This window comes from Lactuca saligna, chromosome 9 (genome assembly GCF_052625555.1).
Source record: "Lactuca saligna cultivar CGN05327 chromosome 9, ASM5262555v1, whole genome shotgun sequence".
Taxonomy (NCBI): Eukaryota; Viridiplantae; Streptophyta; class Magnoliopsida; order Asterales; family Asteraceae; genus Lactuca; species Lactuca saligna.
The window spans coordinates 56,722,962-56,742,433 of NC_136425.1; the positions used below are offsets into that span (position 1 = coordinate 56,722,962).

Below are 19,472 nucleotides of genomic sequence, written 5' to 3' on the forward strand. Positions count from 1 at the left end.
ATCACTTGAATTAGGGTTTTATAATTCCAGTTAATAAGTTGTTAAAACCGTAATTACATTAATCCACTAATAATAAGTAGCAAGTATCAGATTGTGTCTGCATTAAGATTTAATTCTAGAATAAATTGAAAATCACATATTTTTATGCTTCCGGACATGTAAGATGTATTGAATATATATATGGGAACTTTCTGTAATGCTCTGTTCCTGGTACATATTTTAAATAAGATTTTTTGCACTTTTACACTAGGACTTGATGAGTTGGAGGCCCCAACTCGTCGAGTGGAGGCTAAATTTGGACGCGGGTGGAAGAATCTACTCGCCGAGTCGGAAGCCTCGACTCGACGAGTAGACATGTCTGCATGAAACCCTAAATTTGAGGGTTTACATAATATTTAAGAAACTTATAGGGCCTCCACTCCAGCCCCCATCACCCTCAGACTCTCTTCACGAAACCCTAATCGTTTATTGAGTGTTCTTGAGCTTTGTGTGCCAATTGTGTGTCTTTAAAGCTTGAGAAGGAAGAGGAGGCTTGGGAGATCAAGAGAAAGTAATTAGATCTAGAGGCTTTGACACACTTCCAGCTCATTTGAGGTATAAAACTGATACCTTTACTATTCATTTCTTAGATCTCTATTTAGGGCTATTTTATACCTTTTCTAAGTCATAGTGAAGCCATTTTTGGGATTGTGTGCATCTTTGGGGTTGTATATTCAGATCTTGAACCTTTAAGGGTCTCTATGGCATAAAGGTGCCAACTTTATGGCCATTGGAGTCCCATGCACCTTGTAGACTTCATCTTGGGTCCTTATGAGCTAGTTAACTCATGCATACACATAAAGTTTGTAACTTTACATGCTATATCGATCCTAGGAGGTCAGATCTATGTTCTAGGTGCATTGAGCCCGATTAAAATCAACTTGGTAGACTTAGACGTTGAGGGACTCAGCGAGTCGCTAATAGGACGCGGCGAGTCGGGCTATGGTTCCCCAATCTTTTCTATTTCTAATTGAACTGGTTTAGTCTAGAATTTCCAATGTTGAAAAATTTCAACCTGTTATTCATATATGCTCATGACTAAGTCTGATTAACACTTCAATCTAAACTTTTAGAATCGAAATAAAGTATAGGTATCCTCTCCCTTACTATAGCAAAACAACTTTTCAACCTCTGCACCTTTCCATGTCAAAACTTTATTTCCTATAAATATCATTGCTAACCCACAACACCTATCATAATGATTATGCTCCCACTATCACACTAATTATATCCTTACTAGCATAACACTTATGCTCCCCCTAGGTTTGATATGTACCCAGAAATCAGTTGGACTTCTAGAAATCAATACTTATTGACTTTCTTAACAAAGTTCAGATTTCTAATACAAGATGCTTCAATAAGGCTTTATCTAGGCTTCTCAAACTCATACACCTTTCCTTAGATAGCTCATATGTGTATCTAAACTATTTTAGAACTTACAGCAGTAAGTCTCGAATGTTCAGACTATTTGCCATTTCTCATAATTTGAACTATGAAGAGGGATGCCGTAATCATAATCGAATTTGAGAATGCAATTAACACAACTGATATTTCTTTAAATCTACTTAGTGAAGTTGTTTCCTCATGATCCTTTTATGAAGCAGAGAGAAACATTTGCCACTTAGATTTTATGGTGCATGTGCTCCTATCCATGTGAATTTGTCATAACCATAATCACAAGACAAGGTTTGTGACAAATCCGAACTCATATGGACTGAAATTGTTCAATATTAATTTCTTACCATTTGGTAGTACAAGGGCCTACCATTGCTTCCAAGTTATTGATCAGCTCACCCACACAGATTAATGTACTTTCGCTTATCAAGGTGACTTGCCTTATACGATCAAATGAGGACTCATAGAACTCACATGCATAGTCAACTTAACTGGAATGGCATAGAAACAAGAATGTGTCAACACCACACGAACCTCAAGTCGTGTGCTAGCGATAAATAATAGGTTCATTCTTGATTACTTCTTGAAGCTATTCAAGATCATTAAGACTCCCACTGACCTCTTGACATATAAGATTCTCTTGTCAAGACACATTCCTTGACAAACAAATATTCAAGAGTTAGTGCGGGCTCTTATTAAGAAAAATGCTTCATTTAATTGGTCTTAGTTGGTCTTTGTTTTAGCTAAAACATCACAACTACCAATTCCAAATGTGTAAGAGTAAGAAAACATTTTTCTACTCCACATTTCATGATGTTTTATAAACCAACTTAGGATATGTCACTCAAGACTCTACGACTCGATTTTGGAATGAAGTATGACTCATCCTATTTTATTTTAACCATTTTAACAATTCCCGATATCTCTCCTTAGTCATATAAATTCACTAAGGTATCCTTAGAGGATCAATTGTGACATGGTTCCATAATAATTAGTATGATCATAAAACATGAAACTAAAGTACTCTCATTTCCTTTCAGATTGGAGAAACTTTTATCTTTCTGCCTAATTGATTCTTCTTATTTGTTCTCCTATTCTTTGAAACTTATCAAGGTATTAGAATTACACTTAATCTTGTAAGCATAACCATATTTTCATTAGTAAATCATAACGAATAGTCTTTATCACTCTTATGGTGGATCTAACCAATACACATCAATGTGCATTTGATTTTAAAGTGTTTCACTTGACTCACATACATATGTGAACTAGGAATTAGTCTTAATTTCCCAGAAATGAAGATTCTCATTCATCACATAATACAAGTCGCATGATTCCAAGTTTCTGTCCAATTGAAACTTTGGTGATGAGAATCCTTCCTTATTTGGTAAACTATGGCACTTACCACAAATGATATATATATATAACTAAGAATCAAATCTATTGCTAACAATATATAAAACACTAATATTCACAAATGACATTGCATGGAAATAAAAAATAAGACAAAATCAAAAATTTTCTTTTATTTATAAAATGCAGAAAACTTGTCCTTACAACGCAAATACATATGAAAATTATGTTTCTGAATGTTACTAAGCAATCTATCATAACTCCTAAGCAGCCGCTCAAACATTTGATTATCAAACCATGCGATTGGAATCCACTTCTTCATGATCAGACTCACCATGCTATTTCCTTTAAGCTTCCTTCTTTTTCTTTGATTCTGCAAAACATTAAAATGTAACTTTACATCATGTAATAAGAATCACTAAATGGAAACTTAATGTAGTTAGATAATGGACTACGTGGAGTAGAGTCACACATTTTGGCTTTACCATCGTTACGATCCTTTAGGTAGGTATGGCAGCTTCACATCCAATGTTCCTTCTCTTGGCAAAAGAAAAAAAACAGACTCTTTTGGAATGGCACATGGGATAATCTCACACTTAGCCTTTCTCTTTACCATTTAGTCAAACGGTTTGACCTTGGTCGATCCCTTTCCATTGGCAAGAGAAAAATTTTCTGGACTTCCAATGTTGTCATTATCAATGTCCATGGATGTTTGGGAGATTGATCTTCCAATCAAATTTGCTTGACCAGTGGAATTCGATAGTTGGCTTTGGGAAATCAGATTGAGTAAATTTCCATCAGAATGTGAATTCAACTAGGAGGTTAGATCGTGTCCATGATCGACGTGGAAAGTGTTGTAAGGCTATGGGATAGCTGTAGCATTCACTAGCAGCTAGACAAAGTGAAGAGTGTTGTAAGACCGCGGGATAGTCGTAGCATTCACTAACAGCTAGATAGTGTGGAAAATGTTGTAAGACCGTGGGTTAGCCACAACATTCATTAGCAGCCAGATAGCGGAGTATGGGCGGGGGCCCATATCTCCTAGTTAGCGGAGTGTAGGTGGGGGTGTATATATCCTAGTCAACAGAGTGTGGGAAAGGCCCGTATCTCCTAGTTAGCATGATCAGAATCAGGAAATAATAGGTAGATAGGAATTAAGGTGAAGTGGTACCTGCGTAGCCCTAGACAGGTTAGACCTTGGGGCAAGGCCACTCAGTAGTGTGGTTTGGATGAGAACCATGGGCGAGGCCCATGCGTTCGTGGCAAGGCATGTGGGACCTGATAGATATCTTGGGGTCGAGATACAGGATTGGGGATTCTAGGGTTTATAGATCCATGAGTGGCAAGGTGGATAGAACAACTTTGATAGCTGGGAGCGAATGAGAGGGTAATCATTGGTTCAGTAACCAAGTGGAATCCGGTATTCTAGTTAGTGGACATATAAGTTTGGACCTAGGAGGTTCTGGTTCCTTTGGAAATTAGAGAAGAGGCAGCGTGATGTGCGGGTATAAGTAGTGATTATGAGGTTTTGTGTGTAGGGTGGCTTGTGGATCAGAAGAGCGAAGACACTTACAGTTGGACTGGATAATCTCAGAGTAATTGATTTGACCCTATTGCATAGCTCTCATCTGAGGCTAACTGTTTTAGGGATGGATCTCCTATTCGAAGGTTTATCTGAGCCTCCTATCAAGTATAAGTATTCTACATCTGGTTATGGACATGGATTGTGTTTTCTGATGGTAGCATCGATATAATCAGGGTGAGGAGTTTTATGGTTGAACAATTATTTGATGAGGTTTTGTCATGGTAGTTTTTGGAACATAGATGGTCTGTTAGGGAGACAGGCCATTATAGATTTCAGATCTCGGAAAGACAGAAGTAGTTCTCTATGTGGCAATTAAGGTGATGTTTCATCAGGTTTGGAAGGTTTTGATGGTTGGGTTTAGTTTCCTTTGGGAAGACCATTGATTGCGTGGGATGATAGTAGTACTTCTGGTATGGCAAGTACCGGTAGCGGTAGGAAACACCAGTGGTCCAAGATAAGTAAGAGGAACGCTGTGGGCGTGGCGCGTGAGATGTTTGAGGGGTAGGTGATTATAGGGGACTTCGAGGATGAAGTCCAGTTTAAGCGGGGAAGAATTGCACACCCGGAAACCAGAAGGCTAATTAAGGAAATATATTATGCAAATTAAAGATCTACTCATCGAGTCCTAGGGGGACAACTCGAAGAGTATAAATAAGCTTTTAGGACGCGGATTGAGAAAACAACTCGACGAGTTGGTCTGGGTTTGGGAAACCCTAGATTCAGGGTTTTTCACCCTATTTAAGCATATTAATCCCCACCTTATGGTCTCATCTACAACCCCCAAGTCCCAAACCCTAATCCACGAAACCCTCAAGCATTTTATGAGTGTGTGAGCCATTGTGAGTAATCTTGTGTGTTCTTAAAGCTTAAAGAAGAAGAAGAAGTTAGAAGACTTAAGAGGAAGAGAGTAGATCCATAAACTACACTTCTTTGGCTACATTTTCTGGAATCAAGTGTTCATCTTGACCACTAATCATTAGATCTCTTCTTTCCTCTTTTTATAAGGGTTTTGGCCCAAGAATGATAACTATTGGTGAATGGACGACCCAAGTGGGTATTCTTCCAGATTTAAGACCTTGAAAGGTTGGTAGGGCATAAAGGTACAAACTTTATGCCATTAGAGCCCCCATGCAAGCCATAGAGTGTCATTTTGGCCTTTTTAGCTCAAAAAGGCATGCATGAAGAGAGAGGTGAGAGCTTTACGTGTCAAGTAGTGTTAGGGGTTTAGATCTGTGGTTGTAAGTTTTAGTTTAATGTATGAATGGCTTAAGGACCAAGTTTTAGGTCCCAAGGAGTTAGGGTTTGAGCTAAACCCATTAAGAAGAGGTATTAACGGGTAAAGTTGGAAACTTTACCCTTAAAAGGACATTTTCGGGGTTTATGTGAAGTATGAAGCTTGGATCTAATGTGTAGGGGCTTAATTCATCAAGATAGCCAAACAGACAGAGGAACTCGATGAGTTCTTGGGAGAACACGATGAGTCGGTTTCGTTTGTCCCGTATCTATGAAGGGCAGGACTCGGTGAGTCTGTAGAAGGACTCGACGAGTTGAATCGTCTTGTCTCGTCAGTGAGTAGCGTGGGAATTCGGCGAGTCAAGGGAGTGACTCCACGAGTTTGGTCAACTCAGGTTGACTTTCACTTTGACCAAGCGTTGACTTTGACCAAGGGTAAAATGGTTATTTACCCTAACAAGGATTATCAGTTTCTGACTAAGTATTATGTTGGTAATGATAGCTTGGGGAGTCGAGAGATCAGCAGTTCGGGGATCTTCCAGCTAGCAGCGAGAGGTCTATTCGTGGGATTTTGCAGTCAACTTGTGAGGTGAGTTTTCTCCAGTAGGAACTGGTCGAAGGCACCAATACCAGCCCGTTTATGTATGTTAGTGTATACTAGATTTTGATTCGATGACGAGGTTAGCCCGATGTAGTTTATATGTTTTCGTATTTTGGTCCGATGTTGGGCGAGGCCTGAGGAAGGTTTTATATGTATGTTTCTGAGCTACGGTTCGATGTCAGGTGGTACCTGAGGAATGAATGCATGTTTAGTTATACTTGTTATCTTTGTGATACTTGTATGTGCCTGATAGGGAGGTGAGTGTGGGCGGGGACCTATATCTTATCACTAGCTGAGAGTGGACGGGGTTCCATATCTCATTATTAGCAGAATAGGGACGAGGCCCAAGATAAGCGGGGCCTTGACACTAGCAATTATAAGGTTGTGTTTGACTATTATGTACTAGCATGATTATGATTATATGTTTGTATGTATATAGCAGGCGTGGCCCAGAGACAGGCGAGGCTTGGTAGAGATAGATCTGTATACCGAGCGGAGTTCAATGCCAAGCGAGGCCTGATGTCGGATTCGTCCGATGCGGGGCGGGGCCTAATGTACATGGTTATGTGATTATGTGTATGGTATGTGGTAGTTTGGGAAGACTCACTAAGCTTCGTGCTTACAGTTTTTAGTTTTGGTTTCAGGTACTTCTAGTAGCAAGGAGAAGAGTTCGGGATAACTGCAGTGCACACACCATTGTTTAGTCTGGGATGATTTTACTTTGATATGTGTTGACAGATGTTTATGATATTTTGAAGATATATGAATTATGCTTTTCTATAATGAATGACGTTTATGGTTTTATTATATTTTTAAAAACGAAATTTTTGGACTATATTTTTGGGATGTTTCAAAAACTATTTAATGACATGTTAATATATGATTTACACATCCCCTATTTATGTCTGCTAGAGCCTCTAAAAACTGTCTACTCCCTTTACGTTTCTAGAATGGTATACTTGCCCAACTATTAAACAATTAATATTCAGTCTCTATATTTTTAAATAAATTATGATTAATTCTAATTAATTCTACCTAGTATCTAATAAATTTGTTAACCTGTAATAAATTAATAAAATACTTATCTTTCTCTTAAATGGTTTTTCTGACTATTTTACGACTTGAAGGTAACTTTAAAAAAAATTACTATTATTCCCGAAATCATACCAATTAGTTATAACATTAAACATTTATTTCAAAATATATGTGACGAAACTTTATCAATGTGTCGTGGATTTTATGATCTTACACGTGTAAAAGTATTTGGATGAAGCTTATGTCACAAAACTAAAAGTATTCACAAACTTTTCAAATTTTATTAATTAGAAAACAAATGATTAAATACAAAATAAAAGAAAAGAAAAAAAACAAATTGAAAAGCATGTCTTACTCACGTAGTGGACAATGACAGCCAATAATTTGAGAAAGAATATGATAGCAACGGTGCTTTTTTCTACTTATAGTAATTAAATAATTTTGTTTTATCACCAAAAATGTATGGCTAAGCGCAACAGATGTCATAATATTATCTGAATAAAAATAATAATATAATCTTTTAAATAATTGAGAATTGTCTAGAATGCTTTTCGAATCAAAACGCATGGCTGAGACGACTCAGACGAGCCAGCAGTGCAGCACGATGTGGCGGGAAGATGTCGACGATGCCACCTTGGTAAAGGTTGCTACTACAGAGGAAACAGGTAGCGTCAACTACCCCACCACCTTAACCTCATTTATTATTTCTCAAACGACATCATGCATATAATATTATAATACAATTAGGTTTTCCAACTATAATTTTATTTTTAAATAGGGAATTCTCACTTTTTTTTTTGTAGTTTATCATTACTTATATACTATCACTTTTATATAGTATTATTTTTATTTTTATTAATATTAACTAACGAAAATCCATTTTTATTGTTTCTCAAAGCGACATCATGCCTTACGTATATTATATGGTTGATATCGATTTTGCAACTGTCATCCAACAAGATTCAACCTCGACCAACAGTTGAAGTCTCACTCTCTTAGTGTTCCTCTTATTTTGTTTCTTTAAATCCTTTGCGCCAATCACCAGTAATCACTCAAACCCCAGTGAGTTTTCTTCAGAGATTTTTCTTCGGTCTTTCCATTCTCAGTAATGAACAAGACAACAATACAAGGGGTCAAGGTATATTTGACTTTTCGCTTGGTTTCTTTCTCATTTATATGGTTGGCTGTTTACTGGTTGAATGATTGGTTAGTTTTTTTATTTAAGTAATTAGTGTTATAGCAGTTATTTCAGTTCTATACATTATTTTTTGTTAATAAAAAAAAAATGATAGATTGAATGTTAATTTGTTTTCTCAAAATGATCATCCCCTTCGCTACAAGTAGGTTGTTTTTTTTTTTTTTTTTTTTTTTTTTTTAATTTCTTAAAAACATATAGTCTTCACTTATTAGGATACTTTATATTAACTGTTTCGAGAACTCTACAAATTAATCACGGAATAGGATAAAAGTTATATTCTTTTTTTTAATAGTCAGAATACTCATATTTAGATTTTGGGGAAGCAAATGTGAACACTAATTATGGAGATAGTATGTGAAATTATTTAATGATAATTGCTTTCAAAGTATACATTCAAACATTTCATTATTTATTTTTATTCTTTTCTTCTTTTCTAGATTTGCTTGTCCTCCATGTCTGGTAACGGTGACTTTCTGTTTCTATGAAGAGACACACTTTGAGGTGACACTTAAGCTATATGGGTGTAGAAATAATTCAAGATTGCACTACAAATAAAATGAAATATAGTTTCTTTAATTAATGATATATGTTTGATCTATATATCATTATATTATATATTGTTTAGTAACACTTTTTATATGACACTAAAAATTTAATGTATGTAATGACACGTAATATTTTTTGTCACTAATGTTCATAGTTAATATTGGTGACACAATGATTTAATATGCCATTAAGAATTTATTGAATAAAAAATATTACATAAAATAATTCTTAAAGTAATTATGAAAATTCAGTTATAATATTAAATTTTCATTTTTTATTTCTCTTCTAATTTTCGCCAATATGAACGCACTATCGCCCTCTCATCGTCGACATTGGGACATAACTCCGCCGTTACTTCCGTTGTGCCGCTGCTGACGTCGTCATCACCACCACCACCGCTGTATCTCCAACACACGTCGACATCTCTTCTTCTACAGGTACTTGATGTCTCGATTAGCTGTAATATTTTTGTTCCAACATATATCGAGTTAGTTTTTCATCTATATCTCACAATTTTGTTCCTACTCTTCCTATATATATTTAATTAATTATGCTAATTAAATAACCCTCGAGCATAGCTGAATATTGTTATGTTATTGGATGTGAAATTAGAATTCCTTCATAGAGAATCGGAGTCAGAATTAGTTCAAGAGATTAGGAGCATAGAGCTATGAGTACAGTTAAACTTAAAAGGCTTTGTAGCTTGATTTACATCCCTTTATTATCTCATGTAGCCCTTCTGGTTTAGAACTATTATGTTTCTACCCCTATGATCTTTTAGGGTTAGCTAGAGCTCAGATCCCTTAGTTTTTCTTTTGCTTTTGCGGTTCAAATATTAATAGAGAAAAGGATGTACTTTTCATCTCTTTCTACTTTTTTGATATGGGGTGAAGCTGCCAATGCTATATTCCTTCCGGAATGTTTATGCTACATATTTCATCGTGTAAGGTATTTTATTTTATATGTAGGTGTATAAAACCATTATTATGTTCTAGAAGTTTTACTCAAAGTTTAATAAATAGATGGAAGGCGAATTGTGTGGATTATTAAGCGAGCAACTTGCAAAGCCAACCACTAGTTGTATTACTAAAAATGGTGTTACATTTCTCCAACAAGTCATATGTTTTCTTTATAATGTTATTGTTGTAGTATGTCTTGTGTATTTACAATTTTGCCATTATCTCCATTTCAAGAGTTTTCTTTTGTATGTGAAAAGTCTTGTTATTTATTTATTTATTTTCAGGAAGTTGACAACAATGAAAATGGGAAAGCTCCTCATTCTGCACCAAGAGATTATGATGATTTCAATAAGTACTTATGGTAAGCTTTGTTATAGGTAATAGAAACATACTTTCCTATTTTTTTAATACTTATGATGCATTTACATTTTCTTTACCATAATAGAAACATACTTTACTTTGTTTATTACCAATTTGCCCTTCTAAATAACTTTTTTTTAATGATGCATTATTCTTTATCTTGTTTCACACCATCTATGTTTTTTGAGGTCTAAAAGTTGCCTTAAACTTGGTTGGCCATTTGACACAAATTCATTTTTTTTACTTGAAACCATCATGTAAATCAAACATATTCTATCTTATGATCTTTTCTTGGGAAGTCAACATATTGATTTCTTTGACCACCTTTGACTCTTTTGTAATAGAATATATTGAACTCAAGCATCACCAAATGTCGTGGGAAAACCTCTTTTGTTGAGTAACAAACGTTCTACCATATTTAACATAGCGTTGATCGCTTGTGTATATTCCTTTTCATGATGTTTCAGGTTTGATTTTTTTCCTCAATTTCTTGTACTTTGTACATTTTGCCAATAGAATGTGTTAATTACCAATTGAGAAATTGCTTTATGAACAATCCCCGCTTGAAAAAACATTAAATTTATTTGGAAAAAAAAAAATCATATATTGCAATCATATTGCACACTTGATCATATTTTGTGAAAATATTGATGTTATTTCGCAAAATAAAAAGATGTGTGGTCAATTTTCAACTGACATGTTGGGAAATATGTGGTTGTAATATTAAAAAGGCAAAAGGCCAGTCAATTTATTAAAATGTGACCATTAAATTTTGTTCTTATTATGATATGATACTTATATCATTGAAAACAGTGGTGAACATCTAGCAACATTTCAGTACCCCCAGTAACACATGATGAAGTGCCATTCAACATCCAAATTCCCAATAGCTTATAGCTTCGATTGAAGTACTTAGGTGACATATCAGTTATCCATTTGTTTTAAACATCATATTGAACATGAGACGTGGATCACATTCTCATTTGATGTTCAACTTTAGTCGGGTGCCTTAGATGTCTCACTCTTAACACATAAGAGAAACAAATCTCTTTTTGACTACATATGCTTCTTATGCAGATCATATTGTAGCTAATGATGAGCTTATGACATGACTGCCTGGTTAAAGAGCAGGTAAGAACGATATTAAAGCACAATACTCCTCATACTTGAGCCCCTAATATACATCTTAGCTCTAAGGATACAAAGATAATATTTTATTCAGGAGTCACTTATGATGACAATCCACGAAGTGATCTTGAAATGGGTCATGTCCAATACTTGCCTCTTCACAATCATCTATGAACTTGGTTGCAATTATTCGAGAATTAAATATGATAACATAGAGCACAACAAACACTAATGAAAGTATCATATCACTATATATCAAGCTCATTATATAATTGTTGCTTGCAATGTTCCAATATCCAAATAGTTCTACCATGATGCTCATGTTTTGCCGGTGGTAGTGGCTTTAGGAATGGTTCTGCAACATTTTGATCTATAGAATTTCGCGAATACAAACATCTATATTCAACTATATTTCGAATATAGTTGAATCTTTGTTGGATTTGTGCCTGGTTCTCTTATGTGATTTGGGTTCCTTAGCTAACACAATGGCACCCTCATTATAACAAAATCTCTAGATGGTCCTAAAATGAAGGGACAAACCCTAGATCTTTATTAAATTTCTTCATAATACTACTTTTGAAGCATCAATGTATTCTGGCTCTGTAGTGGATTGCACAACCACACTTTGCTTGGAGCTTTTCCAAGAAACCACGCCTCTCTTAATAGTGAAGACAAATCCAAATTACGATTTAGAATCATCTATGCCTATTTGGAAGATAACATCAGTGTAATACTTTATACTAAGTTCTTCTTCCAAACCCCTATATATAAGGAATATTTTATTTAGTTCTTTGTAAGTACTTTAAAATGTTCTTTACAACAATTCAATGACCTTCACCTGGATTTTGTTGGTATCTATTTGTCGTGATCAAAGCATACGATACATACGGTCTTATGTATAACATACCATAAATGATGGATCCAACTGCAGAATCATATGGATTACCATTCATTATCTCTAGCTTAACTTTTGTGCTAGGGCATTAAGACAAGCTTAATATAGTTCCATGTGTCATTAGCGAAAATCCTCTCTTAGATTCTTACATCTTTCGAAATTTTGTCAATATATGCACTATGACTTAAACCTATGTGTCACATTGATCAATCTCTATAGATCATTATACCAAGAATATAAGTGGCTTCACCTAAGTTTTTCATTGAGAAACATTTCTCAAGCTAAGCCTTAACTCCTCTTAAAGAAGGTATATCATTCCAAAGATCAACATGTCATTTACATACAAAACGAGGAATATGACACTGCCCCACTATTTTTTTTTTTTTTTTTTTTTTTTTTTTTTTTTTTTTTTTTTTTTTGTAAACACACGACTCATCTTCGTTTTGAATAAAAGACTCATCTTCCTTTTGAATAAAACCAGTCTTTGATTTTCTCATCAAAGTGATGATTCCAACTTTGGGATGCTTGATTTAATGCATAAATGGATATTTTAAGCTTACACACTTTATCAAGATACTTTGGGCCAACAAAACCTTTACGTTGAGACATATAGACATCTACATATAAATATCCATTAAGAAAAACTGTTTTGATGTCCATTTTCCATATATGATAGTCATAATATTGGTTATGGCAAATAGTATCCTTATGGACTTGATTATATCCACGGGAGAGAAGGTTTCCTCATAGTCGACACTGTGAATTTGAGTGTAACCTTTTTCCACAAGCCTAGCTTTATAGTCGATCCATGTTGGTTTTCTTTTTGAAAATCCACTTACTCCTTATAGTCTTATTGTAGGGATGCAGATCTACCAAGTCACATACGTGATTCTCATGCATGGATTGCATCTTAATGTTCATGGTTTCAAATCATTTGTCATATTCAGAATTTGCACATGGCACTCTGGTAATTTGATGGGTTCATCGAAATCCACACGAAAACACTCATCAATGAGAAATCCATATCTCTTTGGTTCTTGATGAGCTCTACAAGATATGCAAACACTTCTTGTTTCATTAAGTTCATGATAAATAATTTGTTCAGATTCAATAACTTCTTGTTGTGTACTAGATTCAACCGCTGGTCTATTAGGTTGTCGGTCTTCTTCAAGTTCTACATGTCTCCCAATCGCTTTATCCATTAGAAACTTGCTTTGTAAGAATCAAACCTTTATAGCAATAAACACTTTATTTTCAGTGAGAAGGTAGAAGTAATATCCCATATAATTTTTAGGATATCCTACAAAAAAAACATTTAGTAGATATGAGATCTAATTTGTTAGAAGCTTCTTGTCTTACATAAGCTTCATAACCTCATACGTTTAAGTAAAATAAAGATGAAACTTTTACATTCCAAATCTCATAAGGTGTTTTATCTACTTTATTGGTTGGAGCCATATTCAAAATACGGGTTATTGTTAGCAAGGTGTAACTACAAAAAGCTTAGAGGAAGAGTATTTCTACTCATCATATATTGAACCATATCTAATAATATGATTCTTTATGTCAGACACACCGTTATGTTGTGGTGTTGTAAGTGGAGTGAGTTGTGAGATAATCTTATAACTCTCTAGATGAGTTACGAATGTATCACTCAGATACTCCTGTTTTCTATCAGAACGAAAATTTTTAATTAATCAACAAAACTTCTTTTATTTTAATGGGCAACTCTCCTTTTGAGATGATTTATGAACATGCTCCTTTAAATACTTTAGAGTTTTTGGTTGTCAATATTTTGCTACAAAGTTGAATGTTGATCATAATTTGAGTTATGTTTTGAAATATGTCTTTTTCAGTTATTCCGAATTTTAAAAAATGATACAAGGTTCTTAGTTCAGCAATTAATATTTATTTTATATATGGGCCGTAAAGTTCTATGAAGATATTTTCCTATTCATAATGTCTATAGACGTAGACAATACTGAGGTTATGAATCACCATATATGCCATGTAAAAATTTTGAATAATGATCATACTCGGTGACGACCATATTTTTTTAAATAAAGAACTTGTCAACCGGTTACATTACTTAGATATTCAAACCCTAAATACAAATCATGTATTTGTAATTTGTGCCTTTGGGGTATTTTTCAGAGAAACAAAACCAAAGTTTGTAAGTTATTAATATCATTGTATCGTCTTAAACAAACTCCACGAATGGAATGAGAAATTAATCTATTTTTTATTATTTATGGTTTTCAACAAAGCATGAATAATTACTCTTTATATACTTTGTTATAAAACGTGTCTTTTACTACTTTGCTTGAGAAGATATAATCTTGACTGCTAATTCTTTGTTAGAAATAAAAAAGTTATATATTATATAAATACAAAAGGTTTTATTTAGGAATTTGGGTGTGTTAGAGTTTTTTCTTAGTATTGAAATATTAATTAATATTCCTAGAATTGTATGTTAATGCACCTTTAGACTTGTTTACCGTTGTTAATGGAGAAGGTGTTAACTCTAATGATGTACTAATAATTTATACTAATTATCAAAAAAATCATTGGAATACTTACAGAGCTAACTATAACTTGTCCTAATATTTCGTTTATAATTCACATATTGAGTCACTTTATGCATTATGCTAGAAAATCACATTTAAACTTAGCTACAAGAACTCTAAGATACTAAAGAAGCAAATACAGGTAAGGGAATTCTAAGATGGTTGCTCATGTGGATGCTGATAGGAGAAAAAGTATTATTACTATAAAAGTATTATTACTATAAAATTTGTTCATTTGCTAAAAACATCTTTAATTTCTTGGAAAAGTACAAAACAACAAACAGTTTCTAAATCTCCAACCAAATCTGAGTATAGAGCCTTGGTTTTTATTACTTGTGAAGTTATGTTGTTTATTAAATTGTTGAAAAAATTGAATATAAAGTGTGATTCCGAATTGAAATAGTCGTTACAGTTCTGTCATTCAATTATAACTAAACCATGTTTTCATAAAAAAATAAAACACAATGAAATGGCTATGCATTTTGTTTGAAAAAGGTTTTAAATTGAATAATAAAATTAGTCAAAACATCTTCTCAAGAATGAGTGACATGCACATATTTTCACGAAATCTTTAAATCAAGTTCAACATACTTCTTAGTGTAGAAAACTATTATAAACAAATCTTTTCAAAGTTAAGATTGAAAGAGGTATTAAAAGATCTTGATGTGTCACAATCTTAAGTTTTGAAAATAATAGAATTCAATTTTATTTTATGCAAGGGTCTAATATGAAAAGTTGCTAGAAGTTGAAGATTGGATAACTAGAAGAACTTATAACAGACAGAAGATATAACTAATGTGATGAGGATATTATTGAAAGTAAGTGCACGAACTAAATTAAGGAAAACTACTCGGAGTATTTATTGAAGACATAGAGACGAACGCGGGTTAATTCATTCAGTTCTTCATCTCTCTTCGTCTGTCATACACTCTCATCCTCTCGACACGCAATATAAATTAGGGGTCATAAGCTAGGGTTCATCTCAATTCAATAGATGTGTTAATCTTTCAATTAGTTTAGTTCTTTGAGTTGGTGTATCTTTAAAGATGTTACTAGATTTGTTGTTTGTAAATATTTGAAAAATTAAAATGTTCTTTATTTATATTTTCTTGAAGAGTTTTACATAAACTGATTTTATAAAACTTAACACAATTATTAACATATTTGAAACTGGTTTTACTTTTCCTACAAGTATAAAATGTTATGGAAGAAGTACTTTATTTCTAGCCCGTTTTTTTTTTATTTTTTATTTTTAAATCATTAATAATATTGCCAAATATACAAATATAGTCTAACCATTTATAATAATTCAGAAAAACACTTTTTATATATCTTTAGATACAAAGTTACTAATAATAAAAGTCAAACTTTTTAATTTCTTCTAGCATCGAAGACTAAATTCCCAATTTCTTTTTTTATACTTTTTAATATAAATGGTCACCGTTGTTGGTTCGTCGCTAATACCCAATTTGTCGCTGCTAATGCTTACCGTCGCCACTAATACCGTGTCACCACTAATACTTTCTATCCCCACCGCCGCTAATTGTAGTTTTCTCTTTTTTTAGTTTTTCTTTTAAACATTCTTTCCATATACAAAACAAACCTTATAAAATTATAAAAACTGTTATAAAATATAAAAACTTTATAAAAACATAAAACCAAAAACACATCCATACATACAAAATACACATACAAAAACATATACAAAAACACATATACATACATGATAATTCACAAATACATACATAATACACATATAAAAATACTCACACACACACACACACACACACACACATATATATATATATATATATATATATATATATATATATATATATATATATATATATATGCATACTAATACATAAATACATACATAATACACATACATATACAAAAGACACATTCTACATATAAATGAGTTCATAGAAGAGGGAAGAGGGAAGAAGGAGCTGAAGGGGGTTATAGTTGCGAAGGGAATTAGCGACGACATGTTGAGTATTAGCGGCGACGCTTTTGGGGGGAATTTTGATGTTCAAATTTTTTGAGTATTATCGGCCATATCTTTGGGGGGTGGGGGGGGGGGAACTTTGGCGATCAAAATTTTCGAGTATTAGCAGCAACACCATCGCTGCTATTGGAGTCGCCGCTATTAGTATGTACGTTATCGATTTTCAATCGTTGGATTAGGGACAAAATCAAGGGCTAAGGTTTCACCTCATATTTGGACGCGGATCGTGGTCAATGGGCATTAGCGGCGACAACCACTTTTAGCGGCGACACATAACTCGAAAGTTATGTGTCGCCGCTAAAAGTGGTTGTCGCCGCTAATGCCCATTATTCTTATAGTGATTATATTTATGATGTTTCTTTCTGGTCCTATTAATGTATCAAATTTGGACCTTTGAATTTTGCTATTCTCACTTTCTCTCATGTTTCTTATTTTTTAATTCAAATATTGATTATAGAGTGGTAACTTTTGACCCAATTTGTAATCCGATACTGATCCAACATAAAAAAAAAGTTTTTGGTTGAGATTTTTTACCTGCCAACTCGTAAACCCTTTTATTTTACGGGTTAAGTTGGGTTACCGATTTGAGTTCGTGGGTCAACTCGTGTGTATATATATATATATATATATATATATATATATATATATATATATATATATATATATATATATATATATTAATGAAATCTGATTTCCTTCCGTATTCTTAATATTTCGTATCATTGTATTCCAACATACTTTAAGTTGTCATTTGATATGTTTTTTTTAGTACAAATAATAGAAGGGATAAAATTATTTATGTAGCTTTCATAATATCATAAATTTAATTTTACATATTGTTTCTATTTGAAGGTCATCATGAAGAAGTGAGTGTTGGATGAAGAAATATGAATTAATTATCGGATTAGTTTTGTGGTATTTTTGAACAATTGCATTTTGTATAAATATATTTATTTTTTCAATTTTATTTGAATGTTAATCACCTAATGATTTTATGTTGAAAACCTTTTTTTTTTTTTTTTTTTTTTTTTTTTTTTTTTTTTTTTTTTTTATGTTAATGACTTTATGTTGAAAAAACTCATTTTTCTAAACTGTGTTGCTTATTTATTAAATAGGTTATACCGGTTGGTTTTGACCTGTTAACTTGTAAACTCGCAAACCGATATATTTAAACGGGTTATATAGTTTGGATTGAGTTGAGCTTTCCAACCTGTCAATCCATATATTATACGGGTTTTATTGAGTTTATGTTTTCTAACCCGCCAACCCGTGACCTGTCGATCCGAAACCAATCCAATTCCCTAATTCAATATATATTAACATTACACAACCAATGAAATTTTTAGGCCCTTATAGGATGGGCCCCAAAGGTACGATGGGCAATCAAAGTTCGCCCCTATCGCAACTTATTCATTAAGAAGAATATGTAAATTGTAAATCACACAAACTCTAAAAACTCCATAAAGACCCATCAGCACAAAAGTCCATGTTATCTCCATAGTTGCCATACCCCATCGTGTGAGGAGGAGGTGGTACCATTAATCCCTCAGCCATGCTGGCAAAAAATCCGGAACTCTCAAAAATCTCCTCTTCATCAACGTAAGACTGAACTTCCGGCAACTCATTTGTTTCCACATTCTCCACTGCTTCCTCCGTGTCCGTGTATCTAAAAGCCTCCGCCGCTTCTGCAGCGGCCTTTTGTATATCCTCTATTTTGTTAGACTTCGGGACAGGCAGCCGCCACACAGAGTCAGCAAAGTTCAAACACGCCGATCGTCCCCTGAAGGCCAAAGCAGCCACGTCATGTGCCCTAGCTGCCATTACAGCAGTAGGATGTGTCCCTAACCACACCCTAAACTTCGTGTTGGGCTCTCTCACCTCACAAACCCACTTCCCGTTATCCCTCATCCTCACTCCCCGGTACACCGGATGTCGAGTCTCCCTAAACTTCTTCCTTCCGGCTTTCTTCTTCGGGGTTTGTGAAGCCAGCTTGACTTCTGAGTCAGCAACTGCATCCCCACCGGTGCTTCTTGTGTTGTTTGAGTTTGAAGAGGATGCTAGCTGAGGATTTTCAGATGAGACAACTGGAAGTGAGTTTTGGTATTCAATGAAGGCGTCCATACGTTGCTTGTGCTTGTAGTCTTTGGATGTAAAGAGTGACGTTATGGTCTGTTGGTAGTTATTTCAAGTTATCAGTGAAGTTATGGATTGTTGGTAGGCTTTTTAAAAAAAAATGAGCGACTTTAAGTGAGTGATATGCAAATCGAGATGTATATATACCGATTTGGGGGCGTGTGGATTAGTCGGTTGGAGAAAGTAAAAAAAACAGCTGGGGATTTATGTGGAGGAGGAATGAAGGAGCCTGAACCAGTTATTTTATTTCTTAACCGCGTGATATTTAGTATATTACAAATTTGGTCCTTATACAATCATTGATATAAGTATTTGGTCCAATATTTATTTGTTGCAAGTGAAGTAGAATAAAATCATTTTCTAGTTAATATATCCTGTTAGGTTATAGGATGGAAATTACAGTTGTAAAATTAATTATAATTTATAATAAAAAT

At 33.9% G+C, this 19,472-nt stretch overlaps 1 long non-coding RNA gene and 1 pseudogene across 5 annotated transcripts; one reads left to right on the forward strand and one right to left on the reverse strand.

Moving 5' to 3' along the window:
* The first annotated feature begins 8,116 nt into the window (after positions 1 to 8,116).
* LOC145018836 (uncharacterized) lies at positions 8,117 to 15,998 on the forward strand. 5 transcript variants are annotated; one of them, XR_013667198.1, is made up of 7 exons: positions 8,117 to 8,379; positions 8,877 to 9,422; positions 10,229 to 10,305; positions 10,649 to 10,771; positions 11,118 to 11,220; positions 11,382 to 11,435; positions 15,614 to 15,998. It is a non-coding gene; the product is annotated as an uncharacterized LOC145018836 (long non-coding RNA). The 5 variants fall into 5 exon arrangements; XR_013667199.1 differs by lacking the exon at positions 15,614 to 15,998 and adding an exon at positions 13,187 to 13,590; XR_013667200.1 differs by lacking the exon at positions 15,614 to 15,998 and adding an exon at positions 11,527 to 12,749.
* Positions 15,999 to 18,202: 2,204 nt separating this feature from the next.
* Positions 18,203 to 19,219, reverse strand: LOC145015048 (dehydration-responsive element-binding protein 1A pseudogene; annotated as a pseudogene).
* Between the last annotated feature and the right edge of the window lie 253 nt (positions 19,220 to 19,472).